Source organism: Oryzias latipes, chromosome 20 (genome assembly GCF_053564925.1).
Source record: "Oryzias latipes strain Hd-rR chromosome 20, Olatipes_Hd-rR_3.1".
Taxonomy (NCBI): Eukaryota; Metazoa; Chordata; class Actinopteri; order Beloniformes; family Adrianichthyidae; genus Oryzias; species Oryzias latipes.
This window is the reverse complement of record NC_136256.1, coordinates 23516706-23536672: the sequence shown is the minus strand read 5'-3', so window position 1 is coordinate 23536672 and position 19967 is coordinate 23516706. Positions and strand designations below refer to the sequence as shown.

Below are 19967 nucleotides of genomic sequence, written 5' to 3'. Positions count from 1 at the left end.
CAACTGGGATTAGAGATGTGCATTATAAAGGCTAAACAGCTACAAGGTTCAAATTAGGTGCTGGTGTTTACCCATCACTTTTCAGGGTGGAATTAATTTGCCTCCAGACAAAGACTTCTCTATTAAACTAGGTTGGAAAGCAATAGCGTCTTCAAGGAAGCATCAAAGGTTTGCATACGTCCCTCTGGGCTTTTTCATGAGTATTGATTGAAAGTGCTGGGTGGGACTGCGTTTAGAGCCTTCTGAATCCTGACGCCACAGTCAGGATCTGTTAATCTCCTAAGTTTGAAAGTACTCTTAAAAAAAAAGCATGTAAGTAAAAGAGAGCAAAAGAAGAGATTGATAGGTACAACTGAAAGGAGGACATGTCTGTTGTTTAGTATGCCACTAATATGCCCCCCCCCCCCCCCCCCCCCAAAAGTCGGATGTTATGCAACTCAAACTGCTTTTGTCCTCTGACATTCGACATGCAATTTGCATCACACCATGAGAGCAATATTTTTGGTTTTATTCCAGGTTTTGGTCTTATTTCCAGACATGTGCATGAAGAATTTAATATTTAGGATACTGGTAGTCTTGTTTTATTTGCAGCATCTGCAGAATCTTTAGAGATACAAATTTGTTAATAATTTACACTCATGTTATTTGATTCTCAGCTGCCAGAATCGTTGATTAGACTAATCAAATACATTAAAATTAAAATATTCTGTTGGCATACTTGAATCCACATTTCAAAATCTGTTTGTAGTCTGAATTATTGAGCTAATTAACAGGAAATGCAGTCTGATGCCTCACGGAGAGACCTTTTCATGGAAAGTTAAGAGCATCTGATAGACCTTCAGTCTGTGATTTGGTAGTAACTGTGCTTACAAAGTAAAATAATAGTTAGCATGCCCTTTCTGTCATTTTTCATATGTTTGCATACCTCCTTTGCCATGAATTATTGATAAATAGCTGGCTGTTGCATGCTGAGCTAGAGAAAGAGGTAAACCCTGGACTGGATACCACCATGGAACGGATCTAGAAATACAAAGTGTCATTCTTAGCCACACTTTGTGGTAACAAAGATTTCCAAGTATTATGTGGATTTATTATAGTAGATTTAAAAATATAGATTTTTTGAGAATATAAATTAGAAGAATGAAAAGCACAATAGCAGAAAATGTTGGGTTCTGACAAGATGCCCATGTTGCCTTTTCATGGGGTTATTACCCCAAATTGCCTCCTAGACACCCCATAAAAACCTTTTAAATGATCCAAAATCATGCACTTTGAAACTGCTTCTAAGAGGTGGATTCAATGATTAGCTGCACTTTGCTTTTAAAAAAATTGTCTCCTTTCAAGAGGAATTAGTCTCTACATTGGGATCAGGAGAGATTAAATCATTACTCTGAATATTAGTGTCAAAGGGAGAAAAATAGCAGCAAACTTGGGAACGAGAATTAGCCCAGTGTGATATCAGCTACGAGCTGTGCAAATCCATTTCAGCTCAGTTAATTCATCATGCTGGACTAGCATGCAGATAATCAATCTCTTTTGCATATTGCAAGCAGAGGTGCTGGTTGGAGCTATATTTCTATCTCTCTGCTGCTGCATGTTGTGATACAAAGGAGAAAATTAATCCCACCAACACTTTTAGCACCAATAAATAGTTGATTCTTTTTTGATTGAAAAACTTTCCCATAGTTTTTCAAAGTAACACCCAGGTGTTGGGGTTTGATGTTCGGGGTTTGATGCTGCCCCTTCCTTTGCTGTGATCAGGGCTTTGGCACTAAAGTATACAATCTAAATCTATGCTTTGTTGTTTCTTTGTCCCAGCGCATAGCAACACTGCAATATTTCAGTGATCGACAGAGTTTTATGGGGAATGTCTGTCTGTGTGGCCCAAATACTTTTGTTCCCCATACATTGATTTTCTTTTCAAGTCAGAGCTGAAAAATGTGGCTCTCTTATTTTACATACTGTCCTCATTAACAAATGTGTCAGTGAAATATGATGAAATAAAACATTGAAACAGAGAAGAGATGCAATAATAGGGAAGTTGATGAATTCAGGAAAGTTTTACATTGACTGGCAGATTTAAGATGAAACAAAAAAAGAAAACAGATTAACCAGCACATCCCATAATTGCCTTCAGGTTTTAATCATTTTTCAATTCACTTATTTATGTTTTATTTAATTATGCTATAGCTTTAATGCACAGCACTTTGTTTCAATTTTTAACTGTATTAAAGTGCTTTATAAATAAAGACGATGATGCTGATCATGGCTAAAAGCATTTAACTTAGTTTCCTTGTAGATACATTTACTCTTTTATCACTCATTTATATTCGCCTTTATTGTTTAATAAAGAGTTGAAGTTACACCTACAAATTTGTTATCTTCTGTACTGACCTGTATAAGAAGTATGTGACGGACATATATGGCTCTATGCACTGGCGTTTTAAGCAATAAGTTGAAAAGTGTCGCTATTTGAAATTGTCAAGTTGTGTTTAAAACATAAAATGTTTTTTGTTTAAGTTTTTGGAAATTCACAAAACTTTGAAAATTGAGAATTTGTGCAAAATATTGACCCCTTTTCAGGCAAATATGTATTGAACCACTTCTGCACCAAAATTACCACAATTTAGCATCTACATAAAAGCAGACACATATATTTTTCATAAATGCAAGTGTCAAACGGTCTTAAAAATTTAGAGATGTAGTCATAAAAGTCTTACAGAGGCATACAGAGTTTGTAAGATACCTCTTGGGGAAAGATGTGGACTGTAAAATATCCAGTTAAGTCACCTTGATTAGCTCTGCAGTCTAGAACTTCTGCTTTAAATTGTATAACATTGTTTCAATTTGATAAGAAATACCTGAAAACTGACAGGAATATTTGAAGTTGCCTTCAAATTCAGCCTCAAGCTACAGTTTGTTACTGATAGTGTCCTGAGTTTCCCAAATTTTATTTTCTTTAGAGGGATATTGCTTTGAAATAGTCTTTTATCGGTTATCCTTTTGCTGCAGACTCCTTTCTTTCCTTTTTAATCAGAAATGAGGTCCTGGAAAAGTATTAAATAAATAAAAGATAGAAATATATTTTTCAGAGCTCTGAAGGACTCTCTAGGAACTTCCCTCCAAAGAAAATAAATAAAATAAATATGATATGAGTCATTCATCTTTTACTTAATTTAGGTTTGGTAAATTATTTTATTAATATTATTTTAACTCGATTTATAATCAAAGACAAAGAAACATTTTTTTTAAACAACATATGTGCACAGTATACTATTTTTGTTTTTTCATTAAGACAACATCAAGAAAAGGACATATAGGAACGATATAAATATATAAATATATATATATATTATTTATTTGGACTCAGTTAATTCATTTATAGGAATCATTTTCCTTTTCAGAGATCTGTTGGACTAAAAGTGTGGTTTGTGGTTTGGTTTATGGAAGAATCCACGCAGACAGGAGACTCCATGTTGTGTTTTCGCTTCCTCCTTTCATCTGAAGCGCTGTTTCATACATTCAGTGATGCTCCTACAGCCCACAGACAGAGCGATACAGGGAGATACTACAGTCCGTGGGACCTCACATCCCAGTGACGTCCTATCGTCAACCTGAACTTGTCATCATTTAAAAAGGAAGAAGCCTTTTCCAGAGGATTTTTACAGGATTTACTGTGGAGGCGACGGGCGGACGCGCAGCGCGCGGTGCTGGCAAAAAGCAAGGTAGGGGGCAAATGCGCAAATTGTTCTCCTCCTTAAGCGTTAAGAATTTTAGTTCTCACTTGTCATCTGTTAAAGCAACCATAAAATGTGACTAAAAAGGCATTTTTCAGTCAGAATTAGTTAAATGATGCGTCGTTAGAAATGACGGTCAGTTGCAACTTTTTATACTAATTATTTCAATGTTTTCTGAATTGGTTTGTGTATTATTTATTAAGTCAAAGTTTGTCTTTCCTAAATGGTGCATCCGTGCGCGTTCACGCCACTAAGTGATAATGAGACATGAGTGCGATATCCAATCACCCCCATTCTTGTGCTTTGACGGAGGAACCGCGTCTGCAGTTGCGTCTTTGGCATTTTAATACGAAAGCAAGCTGCAGAACGTGACTTTGTTTCCCTTTACGCAGCACCAGGAGCTCTGTTCTTTCTTTCTTCATCTCAGTAAAGGAGAATAAAAGGTTTCTACCACTTGTAGGATTGTGAGACACCTCATTTCTTACATCCAGGGCTCCATAATGTTATTGAACATCTTTGGCTTCTTTGGAGTATTAGGGCATGGATTGGTGTGCCAAAAGATCCTCACTACCAGTGCCACAACAGCCTGTGATTCCAGTCATTAAAACACTGCCCCAAGTATAGCCTGTGCAGAAACGAACATCACATTTGTAAATTACTCTCCAGACTATCTCCAGCTGTGATATGAATGGATCACTTGTCTAATATAAATGCACAACCAGTTCATCTGAAAGAATAAAGATGTGCTAATGGCTCCTCGTGCAGATGAAAATGATATGCTATTAGAATAGACAATTTGTGTGTCTGGATGGCTACCGAGCCAAATGGAAGAAAATAGATGCAAACATTGTTCTGACTCCTGCAGAGGTGGCGTAAAGAGCCAGGCATGCCAAGGAAGGTCATGGATATAAGACTAAGTTGTTATTAGTCACGAAATAATTGAAGAAGTTGGATAACACAATGTTATTATAGGATGCGGCTCCCTTTGGTTTTTTGGGTATGAGGTAATATGCAATGAAATCAGAAGCATTCCAAATTTAATAATTTATCATTTTTCCCTTGTGGTATCTTCAGTGCTCCATTTCTTCTAACTTGAAAAGACTCAGGTGGACATTTTTTTTCCCTTTTCTTTTTTTTATAGAGCAAGCTCTGTCAAAAACAGCTAACAATCCAGCCGCATGTTGATTTTTCTCCTGCACATAAATTGCTCCTTCCTTCTTATACCATCCATTAGAGACCTCTGCATCTTTCAAATATGAATAAATGCTGAGCTCTCACAGAAAGCCGAAGATGGAGTGTGGTCTTTTCCTGTCAAGCAATGAATGTCTGTGCTGAACTCTGCCCCTCTCTGTCAGTCATTCTTCAATTTTTGGCCTCCCCCTACATCATTGCCATTGCTAAATTATTAAGAATCCACTAACAAGAAAATATTTTGTGCTGCCAGCTTTTTCTCTGTCACTTAACCAAACATTTATTTCAAATATTGATTAAAAGTGAAAGCCCATGACCCCAAAAGGCATATATTGGGTTCAGAAGATGGATGGATGGATTAAAAATTAGAAAAACTAATAGTTAACCTAAAGATTAAATCTGTTAAATGTTTGTGAATTGGTGATAAAACAGACCCACCTGCCACATTAATCATGTCTTCAAAAGAGACATTGGGTGCTTCACAATTGAAGGTCTTTTATATTTCACACTTCTTCTCTAAACTTGTGAATTAATGATGCGGGTAATGTCGACCAGATGTGTCCCTGCAAATTTCTCCTATTTCTGGATAATTATTCAAGATTAACAAACACGGAAATTATAAAGAGGCCGCTCTATTTTAGAGGCCCACAAGGCAAGAAAAAGGTTGTGACAAATACAGGCACAAATAATGCTTTCTGACATCTCATGGGTTTATGATAAAAAGAAGATGACTGCTGAAGAAAAGGTTTTCCAGTGATGACATAGCTGTTACTCATAATTTTGTCTCCTGGTAAGGTTTTGTTATGGAACAGCAAAAGTCTCGATAGTGTTGTAATGATGGTGGTGGATGACAACAACGATGAGTCAGCTATTGCCGTGTTCTCTGATGGGCTGTAAATCTGGACTGCGTTCTTTTCTTTGCTGATTTTTAATTACGCGGCACAGTTCAACAGAGCTGAGACCTGTCAGGTCCCATTACTTCTTGTTGCTTTTCTGCAGTTCACTCATAAAAACAGGACGTCTCCTTTTTCCGAGGCTACACTCACGGTTTTTTGGCTTGAGGGTACTCTTTAAGCACTCCTGTACTTGTTCTGTAATCTCAGTCTGTGCAACACGAGGCACACTGTTCTGGTAAGGCTGGCCGACTGGGAGCTGTAAGCACAGCAATTTAATTTCTTTGTCTTTTCTCTTGTGTTTTCTTTTTTATATGTAATGGAAGAAACCATGCTGCTGCTGCTGCTGCTTTGGGAAAAGCTGGTGGGCAGATTTAAACCGTGCAATTTCAACTGACTTGAAGTTTTTCTGTATTCACTGATGACTGCTGTCAAGGAAAGGATTTTGCTGTTTTTTGAATTAAAGCAGATTTATCAATTATCTTCAAATGTTCTGTTTTCTGTCTTGGTTTGTCAAAGACAGTCACTACTCCAGTAAATACAATAACTTTTAGGGTTAAGTAGTTTTTGCCCGCAGCTTAGTCATAATGTGAAGTTGATTAGACTCACTTGTTGATGTCACCTTGCAATATACCATGAAAGAATGCCTACATGTGCAGCAGCATTGAAGTCTAATTGGGCCACAAACACTGCTTGTGATCAACCTTTCCCCAATGGGTGGTCTGTTTTTATGGCATCTATAGCACTGGTGGAATGTTTTTTCCCAAAGTGCAGCAGGAGGTAAAGACCAATCATCTTTTGGTCTATTATAAAAATTATTAAGATTATATCGTTTTTAGCCAAAATAAAAATAAAAAATCTGTTGTTGACAAAGTTTCTACAGTGCAGCAGTAGATTATTAGAAATTCCCCTCTGGATTACAAGCGGGACTGTTGACATGGAGCAACCCCACTCTCCCTTCCTGTCACCCATAACTGGGAACTGATTATGCACTCTCCGGCTAGCTTACGGCCTCTTACACCCCTAGCATTACAGGTGTAAAAAAAATTGGCGAGCAACATTGCAGGTATCTAGCCAGACACCAGCTCGGACAAGGAAAACAAAGACATACATGGATCTTGTCGTCGACAAGTTGATGCATCTTTTTCAAACATTATTTTTTCGTCTGCTCCTGATTTACAACAATTCGAAAATATAAAATCGGAGAAATACAATTTTGAGCTTAATTTTCTTTGTAATTTTGTCCTCCGTCATCAGAAAAATGCCACAAGAACACCAAAAATAAAATTTTTCATCAGAGTGGGTCTTTAAGGAGTCAAATATGGTGGTAAGGCAAATAAAATAGACTGAAAAGAGACGTGTTTGTGTGCCGTTCAGTTGTTGGAGCATGGTCCAGCTATTAGACCAGCGCCACCGTCAGGTAACATAATCCACCAGTGAGGCTTTGGGCCACGCACCAGAGAAGTCTGCCGATACAGAGCCTTTCTCTTGTGCTTTATGTTCAAATGCAGATTTCTTTTAGCAGTGGAATCCGCCGCTATGCAATTTATAGGGTTCCTAAATAGGTGTGTGGCGCAACAGCACACACACCCAGTCATTGTTGTATTTAGTAGGAAGAACTTTGAAACAGTTGAATTGATAGTGGCAAAGCCTAATATTCTTTTTTCCGTCACTAAAGGCAAAGAGAGCACAGAGGTAGACAGAATGAGAAAAAGCTCCTATGGGAGATGTGAACTATGAGTTAACTGACTGGACCGTTTTAATAAATTATTGCAAAGTGTATGGCGTCTTGCATAACTGCTGTCAACAGTAATGTGCCTGTGAGGAGCAGATTGATAGTTTGAGTGGATTTCATTTGTGTTTCAAAATGTTCTAATATTGAATTTCTTGCAACATAATAGGTTTTGACTTTATCTCTATAATGGAAGCTTGGAATTTTTATAAACATGTGGTCATGCAACAACTCAAGCCCTGCTCTAAATATCCATATTTGTTTCAGTCTGAAGTCAAGCTTGTCGTACTAATTAAGAACCACTTCAATGAAAATGGTGTTTTTAACATGTTTGGAGGACTTATATAAAGAATATTAAGCTCAAAATTTTTTTTCTGAGTATTTCAGTTTTAAAATTGTTGTGAATCGAGAGCAGATGAAAAAAATAAAGTTTAAAAAAGGGCTTATTAGTGACATAGAAAATGCCCACAAGCTCCCTGCTCTGCTCCATTCTGATGCATCCACTTGTAGACGACTGGAATCTGGCTTAAAACTACACGGCTGGATAGCTTCGATATTACTTGCCACTTTTGTTGGGGGGGGTTGTACGCCAGTGGGCGAGCGTGTAAGCAGAGAGTCCTAAGCAACATGAAGGTGCACTACTCCCGCTCTGCACAAACTAGTACTAATACTGTGTTCTAGAAAACAGGTTTATGGAATGTTTAAAAAAAACAGCATACTCAGTTAAAAGACCACTAGAAATGTTTTCAAAATAGAGAAAAAGATGATTGGAGTGAGTGTCCAAAGTTGATGTTTTTCTGTATTTTTCATTTGTTAAATGTTCTCTCATCACTCACACAGTGACATCTGGATGGGAGTGCTCCATTTTTTTATTTTCCAAGATCCCTTTCAAACTATGAAAAGCCGGTTTGGACGATTCTGCTCATGTCTTTGTACCACGATGTGTCACCATATGTGCACGATTGTAGCAGCACTTGTTTGCAATCATGCTAAAAGCTTCTAAATTGCTTGAATTCTTTGTCTTCCAGACTGAAAGTGATGAGGGGATGCTGAAGTGAATATGTGAATCGGGACTGTGTCTTGGCAGCAGATCATAAAGATTACGCCCCCAACCGTGCACACTTTAAATAGCCATGCTTCAATGGATTAGCCTCATACAGTTATACCTGGCAAACATTTTTTTTTTTTTTTTTTTGCAATATTGAGTTTTAGGCTGTATATTTATGAAGAAAAAAACTTTTCTTGTACTTGAAAAGTTGCAGCTGCTTAACTATATTAAATGGCTGCCACTCACCTTTACAGGTCGAAGGAATCTGTTGTTTGTTCTGTTTCTTTCCTTCTCTTGGTTTTGTGAGCCAGTGGAACCGAGCTTTGGTGGATACCACTGAGAATTGTGCAGTTACTGGCATGTCTACAGTCAGTAGGTCCAAAGTTGATGGATTTTTTTGCAGAGGGATATCTGTCATATTTTTATGTGAGAAACTTTCTCTGCGGAAAGTGGACATGCTGAGGCAACAGTTTATAAAATCCATAGACTCTCCGCTCCCTGCCAGCATCGTCACATTGAGCTGAGGCCTGAGTTTATATCACAGCAGAGCATGATTGACATTGAAAGGAAAAATCATCCATTTCCAAATGATTGTTAAACTAATTTGGTCAAACGAAAAGCTGTATCAATCATCAATTTTTATGATGTCTTTTATTCATTCCTACTTTAAACTATGTTTTTATCACTTTTTGGGCTAGTTTTGTGTATAGATAATAACATTTTCTATGCATTTCAGTCTCATGAGATGTTTGCCACATAAAGGGGAGATCATTGGAATGTTGGGCTCATGCTAAGTCTTTTAACCTCCACACAGCAAAGTTCTCACATTCTAAAACATGACAGTTTCCCTGCTCCCTTGGAAACATGCAGACATTGTGATCCTGATGACCTACTGTTTCAGATTTCAGTTTGACAAAATAATAATCTTTGCTGGCTTTCCTGCTGATATTAGGTCATCCATTTACGTGTTTCTCTCTAATCTACAACAACAGCTGATGTTTCATTATAGGAGCTGTGCTAAACTGCTCTGCGATAAGTGTTTCTTTAAGGAAATGTTTAAAATAAGAAACGTAATACATTTTGCTTTTCTTTCCAACCAAAACATGAAGAACAAGATATTTTATGGTTTATACCACCCCAAATTTCAAAGATGATCAGGTTTGGGTTGTGACTGAAAGAATAGGACCAAGCTTTCTTTCCAGCATGACCAAATTCTCCCTTAGAGGCAGGGGGAGGCTCTTGGTCATACACAGCTTGTGATAGACCCAATTCACATTGAGGAGGCTATATTTCTCAGCTAGCCTAAGAAATTGTTCTCCCCGAGGAGGTAAGATATGAAACCAAAGTTAAAAAGTGAAGCGTTTTATATAGGAGTCTGATCATCTCAGAATGATGAACAAAAATTGCTTTGTATTTCCCCTTGAAATTTATAGATGGATAACTTTTACCAAGAGAAAGACACTATGCGCCATCATGCCATTTACCGAATAGGTCGTGTACCTGATGAAAATAAAATCCCATATGTAAATAACTGGAAATCCTTGTGTTCATTTGATATGAATTGATTGATTTCAAGCATTAGAAAAATTTGGATGCTGCTGAAAAAAAAAGACAAAACACAGATCTATCAAACCCATTTCAGATATCAATTAATAAATTGATTAGAAAATATAAAGAAAAATCAACAACAATCTTATCCATAATCATAAAGAGACCAAATACAGTAATACATGCGGTACACCTTTATTCTGAAAAATTTCTACTGATATAGAGTACCCGACTTAGCTGACCAAAAGTAGTTTAAAATAATAACATTTGGATGAAAACTGCACTTAATAAGATGCAGAAACCTTCTGAAATAAATGTGACAACAAAAGGTTTAAAACCAAGCCCCGGCTTAAAAATCAAATGCGCTTTCTAATAAGGGGAAAACTAAATCACATTTTTTATATAAGTTTTATGGGACAGCAAGGTCAGCAAGAAGTCCTACATTTTTTGTTTAGTCTTTAGGAAAAATGGGACAAAAGGGATAAAAAATCTTGCAATACTGTAATGTGATGTAAGTCCCAAATCCTGGATTTTGTTTATGCATTAGCATAGATTATTTTGAAGTTATTCGGTGTGCATTAAAGTAAATGTCCAAAAAGATGCAAAGATTTGAAGCTAGCACAGAACTTTATAGAGACCATATTTATAAACTGGTTTCATTGCAGTTATTGAAATATTAAATCTGAAATGTCAACACCATCATGGTGACTCCATCACTTAAGCTTTCAGTTTGGAGTTGAATCTGCAGTGTACATTGAAATTGCTTTAGCAACGCAAGAAAATATGATTTCCATCTTCTTTTATTCTTTCTGGATTTGAAAAGAGCTTTTCTCCCACTGTAGATCAGACACAGCTTTTAAATTCACAGAGCAGGTTTTTGGCCCATTGGAGCAGCGTGGGGGGCTTCCCTTGACCTGCCAGCATCCATCCTGCATGCCACAGCTCTTTGCAGTGCCCTACAGCAGCTGGCCCAGTTGCCTCCACTAGTTGTGACAGCAGAGGGGAGGTTTGGGTTGGGGTGGGGGGTTATGAATCAGAAGCATGACAAAGATTTACCAAGAAGCGAGCGCTCCCTGAGACGCTGGGTATTGTCACGCAGTGTGCACTCACAGTTCTATATATTAGTTTTAAAGCTCATGAACACACTTTGTTTGTGACTTTTCCTCGCATTTGTTTTTCGGTTCCTTGTATGTGTCTGTAAGGCTGAGTTGCATAAGCAATAACATTTTTCAATGAAACTCACTTTTTTATGGAACTTTCAGTGTCTGTTATACAAAAGTGAGTTAGTGAGAGTCAGAATCTCTGTGATGGTCTTTCCTAATTGCTAAGAAATAGCTATAGAATAAGAAATTAATAACAATCTATTGTGTGATTATTGTGTGTTATCTTTAATCTGCAATAAAGGGTGTGTATACTGTGAATAATATATATGTATATATATGTGTGTATGTATATATATATATATATATATATATATATATATATATATATATATATATATATATATATATATATATATATATATATATATATACATGTATGCATGTATGTATTTTTATATATATATGTGTGTGTGCGCGCGCTTCTGTGAAGGCTGATAGCCTGATTTTAGTTTAGGAAGAGCTTTAAAAGCATAACGGTAACCCTGCCAGAAGAAAGTAAATCTGAAAAAAGCTTTTCCTGCATTGAATTGTTGATCCACTAATCATCCTCCTTGGCCACCCTACAAGGATCTAGCTCTTGTACTTTCATCTTTTAGTAAAATCTTTCCACCTATCTACATTTAGAATAGAAAAGGCACGAGTGAAAAGAAAGTGGCTCAAACTTCGTTTACTCAATTTATCATGTTTGCTTGCCTTATTGTTTTAGTACAATACAGTTCTTGGTTATCTTGATGGGTTGGATGAACCATAGGATTATCTTGGATTAACAGAGATAACATGGCATCACATAACGGCAATAATGTAGGAAAGATTCTATACCCACGTTGATGCCTTGGTTCAAAATATGGACGTCAGATAATTGATTTGAAGAAAAAAAATGGCGGCGGGGTAGAGGGTGTGGTTTTGCCGTAATCATAACATGTGCTGCAGTTTATATAGGAGACGATGATCTCTGGAATGTCCATGTGAGAAGAGGCAGGGCCCTTAAACTCTGCCAGATTTCATTTCATGCTCTGCAGAGCACAGCCTCTGAGATGGTGACATTTACATGGCCTGCTATACTACCGCTAGTTGCTCCTGGCCCAAGGCTCTGGCTAAATCTGGCACAAGGCCCAACAAATGTGTAGGCAGTGTGAGCAAGAGTGCAATGAGGAGATGGCTAATGTTCTTTACCAAAGAGACACACGAGAAAGCTATATGTGGAACAGTGTCGCAATTATCCTCAGATTTAAAGCCCTTCCTTTGAAGTTGGACCCAATATATGTAATATATTAGTGATAATCCATCAAGTTGGTTCCTTTGTCCTTGCCATAAATATGTTTGATACTGGATTTTTTGCACAGTATATCCGTTGCAAATTGTAATGGTAATGGCTGTTTTGAGCTGCAAACATGCAAAGTCATGAACCCCTGCAAACAAATGAAATTAGTTCATAAAAAAAAGCCATCAAAGCAATAAAATATGAATTAATGTTGTGTATGTGCGTGCAAGAGTGTGTGTGGACATTATTGTTCAGTCTGTAAAACCAGCTTTTCCAGGGATTATCTACTCCAAAGACCAACTGCTCATCTCTTGACCAAAAGGTCGTCATAGTTTTAATGCTAGTGAGCCCCCCTCTGTTTCATTGCCCACCAACCCTATTGTCTTCCCAGTAAAAGAAAAAAAAACTTGCTGTTTCTCTCCAGCCAGCAGGGAGAAAAAAGGAGATGAAAGCTTGGCAAGCTCCAATTTCAGTTCTTTCTAACTCGGCCCCTGAAAAGTTTCCCATAGGGTGAGGAAAACATTCAGAGCGATCCCAAACATGAAGCTGTTCTGGCTGCAGTCAAAGGAAATCCTTTGGCAATAGGGGGAATTTTTTTCTTCTTCTGAAATCCTTTTTGACTGACTCCACAGGTTTTTCAGTGAACTCCTGCATTTGACTCATTTTAGTCTTTAAACCTAAAAAATGTCTTTTTTTTCCAGGAGATGTCAGTGACTTAAGTCTGGAAAGTCTTAAGTTCTAAAAGTCCCACTCCAATGAAAATGGTGTTTTTAACATGTTTTTGTAGCAATATTTTGATATTTATAAAGAAAATAAAGCTTAAAATTAAATTTCTGAGTATTTCTTTTGTCAAACTGTTGAGAATCTGGACCAGACAAAAAATGCATTTTAGATAAAGCTTGTAGCAGTGACACAGTGTTACAGTCAACAGGCCAATTCTGATGCATCCACTTGCAGATGACTACATCCATGTACGTCTTCGTCTTCCTCATCCAAGCTGGCATCTGGCTCAACTGTACGGCTGGAGAGCTCCAATTTTGCTTGCCATTTTTGTTGCACCGGTAATGTTTGGTTGGGGCTGTGATGGGCTATAAGTTACCGTTTATAAACAAAGGGATGATGGGAAAAGAGGGAGGCTCCCTCCGCAAACTACTGAGCTACTACTACTCTGCAGAAACTATGACCCCCTAGAAAATGACAGTTTTTTTATTTTTATTTGGTTACAAGTAACAAAATCAACATTAAACGACCACTGGGAATGCTTTTGAAATGGCTTCAAAGTTGATCGGAGTGGGACTTTAAGCCATAATTTCTTTGGCTGTATCATCAGATCTAGAGGAGGACAAGGCAGATGGACATAATGAGGGCAGTAACTGGAGAGCAGGTGGATGTCAGCATTGCCACCACGCAGTCTTACTGCTCTGTTTGTCGTGGTAAAGTGAATCAGTACAACTGTCAAGCTGATGAATGCACATTGTGAGTAGATTACAAAGTTGCAAATCTAGCTATGGTGCATGCTAAGTGCCATAATGAGATGGTAACAAAGTTAAGGAATCATTAGTAAGCATGTGTCCCGGTGGAACGGTGAGGGAAAAGCGAGCTCGGGGAGGTTGCAGTATGACAGATGGCGACTGTATGTGTGTGTCAGTGTGTGAATGAGTGAATGCTTGGTGCAAGCGCCCAGGGTTGTTTTTGCTCACAAAACAAGTGAAAAAAGAACCAAATATGGCATTTGTTGTGATGATATTGACGACAGCACTGCTTCGAAATGATGAAGTGTGGTTTTCTTCTGGTATGATTCATAAGGAGGGTCAGCTTTTACAGCCGCTTGATTTATTTCAGTGTTGTTTATGCAATTGATCACTATTGGAAACAAGCATGTTCACTGAAAAAAACATAGTTATGTTTGTTTGTGTACATTTTTAATTACCTATCATAAACAAATATGTCAGTATTTATATAAACTACAGTATTTGCTACACCAACAATTTAGCATTTTTTATTTAAAAGATACATGTTTTGTAAACATGTTTTATTTATTTTCAGGGACAATTGTGGGAGCGTTTTCTCTCAGGTTATTACAACAGTCAACAAAATAATATGGAGTGATTTAAAATAAATTCCACCCCTTTTTTAAGTTCATCCAAGATGTTTCCTGTTGCATCCAAGTGAAAGAGAATGGGGGCAGAGGAGCGAGAGCTTGAAGTTGTGGTCCAAAGCCAAAACATGACCAATGCCAAAGTGGCAGGCATGGAAGTAGGAGGGAGGAAGTGAAAAGATGGGAGGGAAAAACCTGCTTGATTTAATAAGCACAACAGCTGAATACTGAAGGATACAGGCCTATTTTATACCAATCTTTCAGATTGCCTCTCATTAAATGGTTTAGAGTCGGTGATATTAAGCCTTTTTTTTCAAAAGAGGCTTTTTTTCTCTTCTATTTATATAAATCTAACATAAAACATAAAATAGCTTGAATAGCATAGCAGACCACTCTTTACCAGATTTGTTTGTATGTGTCTTGCACATTTCTTTACTGCTGGTCATTTCAGACACAGAATAAGGAGTTGTGTTTGTGCTTAATTGTTGGACTCTTAGGGGGTCTTAAAAAACCTCCTAAATCCTTGCTGTTGAAATATAATTTTTGATTTGCAATGATCAGAAACAAAAGACAAATTTCTTTTTTTGTTTTTGTAAAGAGGTTAAGGTTAGAGGCTCAGTCTTGTCTTCTAGAAATTGATTTTCTGGTTCTGTACAAAACCCTAAAGACCCACTACGATCATTATTTTATCTGTTTTAAAAGCATTAGTGTTTTTTTTTAATTATGACTATGCCGTTTTTAACCAAAAAAAAAAAAAAAAAAAAAATTTCTATACAGTTTCTGCAGAGTGGCAGTAGTTTATTAAAAATTCATCTTTGAATTGTTGCCGGGACTGTTGGTGCAAACTAAGCTATCTGTTTATGTGCTCTCCCACCAGCTTATAGCCTGTTACACCTCCAACCTAACATTAGCAATACAACAAAAATGGCGAGCAATATTAGAGCTATCCACTGGTAGAGTTTTGAGCCAGATACCAGCTTGGATGAGGAAAATGAAGACATACATGGATCTAGTCGTTAAAAAGTGGATTTATTAGAATGAAGCAAAGAAGGGAGCTTGTGACCCACCTATTGTATTCTTGATTCACAACAATTTGAATAAAGAAGTACTCAAATGCATTTTTAATCTAAATTTAAAATTTGTATCATCAGAAAAATGCCACAAGAACAAATCAAAAATAGTTTAAAAAAACACTGTTTTCATTCGAGTGGGTCTTTAAATATGCGGTAAAAAGGTCCTGTTTTCCAAATCAGATTGGTATATGGAAACCAGCCAGACATTTTATTTCTCTGTTCCCTTAAGTTCAAATATTCTCTTTTACGATACTGAATCTACTTATGGATTCACTAATACTTTCATTAAGAAGGAGGAGAAAGGTCATAAGTGCTTGCAATGGTTGTACATGTGTGACACAGACGGTTCTTTGCTAATTGAGCACAAACTGAGCAGACAGCTGGAGGTCAGGCATCAACCTGGCAGTGTGAGCTGAGTGATGGGGCTGCTGTGGAATTAGCTGGCCTCTCGTTCTGGTATTGGTCATCACTTTTCCAGGTCAACAGTCTCACTAAGCCTTTTCAGAGATATGCCTTTTTCAGTTCAGATAATCTAGATATATACAATAAAAGTGTTTTTGGATAGGTAAAGCAGACTGGAATTGCAGTGATATCAAAGTATCATTGGCTAATTGTAAGTCATAGTGTATATGTGTGTCTGTCTGTATCTTTGTGTGTAAAAGAAGAGAGGGAGAGAGGCACGAATGGATGTCTCAGAGTAAACCAGCAGCGTTAAGGACTGATTTCAGCACCACGGACAGTGTTTGGTGCCTCCCTGCAGGTCGCAATTTCTTTAAAGTGCTTGTTCCACCTGGAACAAATGCACACCTACAGATACAGAGAGAGTGAGATCAAACCCCCTACCTGCCTTTTTTATGCTTCCTCCTCCTGTACTTTAGCATTGAATTTCCATCTCATTAATTTACCAGATCTCATTCAAACATGTTTTATTGCTCATTATGGTCTGGATAAGGTGACTCTGGCCTTTATTGTAATTTTTATGAGCTTTGGTTTCATTCTAATAAATTCTGCCCTCGGAAATAATTACAGAAAACATGGACATCTTTTTCTTCTCTAATTCGTGATCAGGAAGTAAATTAATTTCTGCCGTTTTGCCATTTTCTTTTGAATGTATCCAATGCATTGTGCTACAGGGAAGCTTCTAAAACATGATTACCAATTTTTGTAAAGAAAGGTAAAGAGGGAAAAAGGAGAGAGGAAAAAGGCCTCTTTTTTCCTCTCTCCTTTTCTCTCCTTCCCATGCTGCCAAGCATGCAGACAATGAAAGCTCGCATGTCAAAAGAGTGAAATGCTGGCATTTTTGAGGATACCCAAATCATCCTGGCGGTTCTGTCAGAGAAAGAAAAGTGCACAGACAGCAGAAAACGGCTTAGTCAGGGTCATCACTTGCCAATAGCTTTAGAGAACTGTGACAGGCCAGGGCATTTTCCTCAGGATCCAGTAAACTTTGAAAAAAAACAAAAAAAAGATGTTCATGACTCCTTTTTGACAGCAAATAGTTTTTTGTCATGCTTTCCACTAAATGCCGTTGTCTTGACGTTTTCTGGAATGTTTGGAGTCATAGTTGTACTTTAAATGTTTCTAAGGTACAATCCAAAAGATAACTGAGCAAAGTCCACTTTCATTCATTTATTGTGCTCTTGGTTTTCAGTAATCCTTTTAAAGACCCACTTCTATGAAAATCATGTATTTGGTGTTTAAACGTGTTCTTTGGGCATTTTTCTGATGACTGAGGACCTATATAAAGAACATTAAGCTCAAAATTTCATTTCTGAGTAGTTGTTTATTCAAATTGTTATGAAATCATTGTGCATCAGAAGCAGATATAAAAAAAAATGCCATTTGAAAAAGAGCTTATTTGTGACGTAGGAAATTCACTAGGCAACAAGCTCCTTTCTCCGAGCTCTAAGCAATGGGGAGGGAGGCGGAGTTATACCACGCCAAGGCTCCCACCCACAGCTCAGAGGCAAATTTCTAATGAACTCCTGCTGTTCTGCAAAAACGATATCCCAGAAAACGACAGGGTTTTTTTATTTTTATATTTCGGCTGAAAAGAGGGCATGATCATGATTAAAAGACCACTGGGTACACATTTACAATAGATAAAAAAATTATTGGAGGGGATCTTTAATCTTTTGAGGTGTAGTTTAAATAATTTATTTTTATTTTGACCACCTCCAAACACTTTGTTTCTCTGTCTTGTTAGGTACAGTGGGGCAAAAAAGTACGTATTCCAATTGTGCAATTTCTCCCACTTAAAAAGATGAGACAGGCCTGTCATTTTCATCATAGGTATACCTCGACTATGAGAGACAAAATGGAAAGAAATAAAATCACAATTTCTTATTTTCAAAGAATTTTTTTTGCAAATTAAGGTGGAGAAAAAGTATTTGGTCAATAACAAAAGTTCAACTCAGTACTTTGTTTTATACCTTTTGTCGGCAATGACAGAAGTCAAACGTTTTCTGTTAGTCTTCATAAGGTTTTCACAAACTGTTGCCGGTATTTTGGCCTATTCCTCCATGCAGATCTCCTCAAGAGCAGTGATGTTTTGGGGCTGTCACTGAGAAACACGGACTTTCAATTCCCTCCAAAGGTTTTCAATGGGATTGAGATCTGGAGACTGGCTAGGCCACTCCAGGACCTTGAAATTCTTCTTACAAAGCCACTCCTTCATTACCTGGGCAGTGTGCTTGGGATTGTTGTCATGCTGAAAGACGCAGCCACATTTGATCTTCAATGCTGATGAAAAGAGATTTTCACTCAAAATCTGACGATGCAGGACCCCATTTATTCTTTCCTTCACTCGGATCAGTCGTACTGGTCCCTTTGCTGAAAAACAGCCCCAAAGCATGATGTTTCCACCCCCATGCTTTACAGCAGGTAGGGTGTTCTTTGGGTGCAACTCAGCATTCTTTCTCCTCCAAACACGACAAGAAGAGTTCTTACCAGAAAGTTCTATGTTGGTTTCATCTGACCATAGACATTCTCCCGATCCTCTTTTGGAGAAAAACTTTAGATGGCCAGACATGTACTGGCTTTAGCAGGGGGACACGTCTGGCACTGCAGGATTTGAGTCCCTGGCGGCGTAGTGTGTTACTGATGGTAGCTTTTATTAATTTTGATCCCAGCTCTCTGCAGGTCATTCACTAGGTCCCTTGTATGTCTTCTATTTCCTAAAATTGCTCCCACAGTTGATTTCTTCACACCAAGCTGCTTACCTATTGCAGATTCAGTCTTCCCAGCCTGGTGCAGGTCAACGATTTGGTTTCTGGTGACCTTAGACAGCTCTTTGGTCTTGGTGATAGTAGAGTTTGGAGTTTGACTGTTTGAGGTTGTGGGCCGGTGTCTTTGATAGAGTTAACAAGTTCAAACAGGTGACATTAATACAGGTAACGAGTGGAGGACAGATGATCCTCTTACAGAAGAAGTTAAAGTTCTGTGAGAGCCAGAAATCTTGCTTGTTTGTAGGTGACCAGATACTTATTTTCCACCATATTTGAAAAAATAAATTATTTTAAAAATCAAAAAATACGACTTTCTGGATTTTTATTTTTTATTTTTTATCATTTTGTCTCATGTTATACCTGTGATGGAAATTATAGGCCTCTCTAATCTTTTTAAGTGGGAGAACCATCAGAATTTGTGGCTGACTAAATACTTTTTTTTGCCCCACTGTAGTATTTGTGCCAACAGCTCATCAATATCACATCATTATACTGACACCCTCTCTTCTTTCCTACTGTTAAAAGATTAGTCAGATGTAGTTTTCATTACATTTCTGTCAATGTGAAATTAACAAAAGACACACAGTACTGTTTCTCATGTCTGTGACCTTCATATAGACCTGAGCATTTTGTTATTAAAGTAAGTTAAAATCCTGACATGCTCATCCTGTCCTTTTTGGCTGCACTTTTGTCACAGCCGGATAAGAAGGAGCAGCTAAATGAAATGAGAATAGTTGGGATGAGCTCATGCCTTCTGGGGTTTTTGTATGTATCAGTAACAGAATTGATGTTTAAAATGCAAGCAAATATTTTTGACTATATATTTTCCACCTGCATAGCTGCTTATTATGGAAAAAAACATTAAAAGTTAAATTTTGTAGTGGCCTGAGTGAGTTTTGCAGTCACTCACTGTTTGTTTTCTAAAGAATGACTATCCTTCCATCACTATTTGGATTGTCACCGGAGAGTTGGTGAAGCCTGTCAATCATATCTGTT

General features: G+C 37.5%; 2 protein-coding genes across 7 annotated transcripts in view; one reads left to right on the top strand and one right to left on the bottom strand.

Annotated features, from left to right (window-relative positions):
* insig1 (insulin induced gene 1) overlaps positions 1-19967 on the bottom strand; it is a 140710-nt gene that overhangs the window by 117046 nt on the left and 3697 nt on the right. The gene's annotated exons all lie outside the window — the stretch shown is intronic.
* Positions 3517-19967, top strand: part of dlgap1b (discs, large (Drosophila) homolog-associated protein 1b) — a 100299-nt gene continuing 83848 nt past the window's right edge. For 3 of the 6 annotated variants that reach the window (XM_023949940.2, XM_023949939.2, XM_023949941.2), the window contains exon 1: positions 3517-3725. The gene's annotated coding sequence lies outside the window, so the exon portion shown is untranslated. The remainder of the gene's footprint in view (positions 3726-19967) is intronic. The other 3 variants (XM_078938653.1, XM_078938655.1, XM_078938654.1) reach the window with 2 other exon arrangements.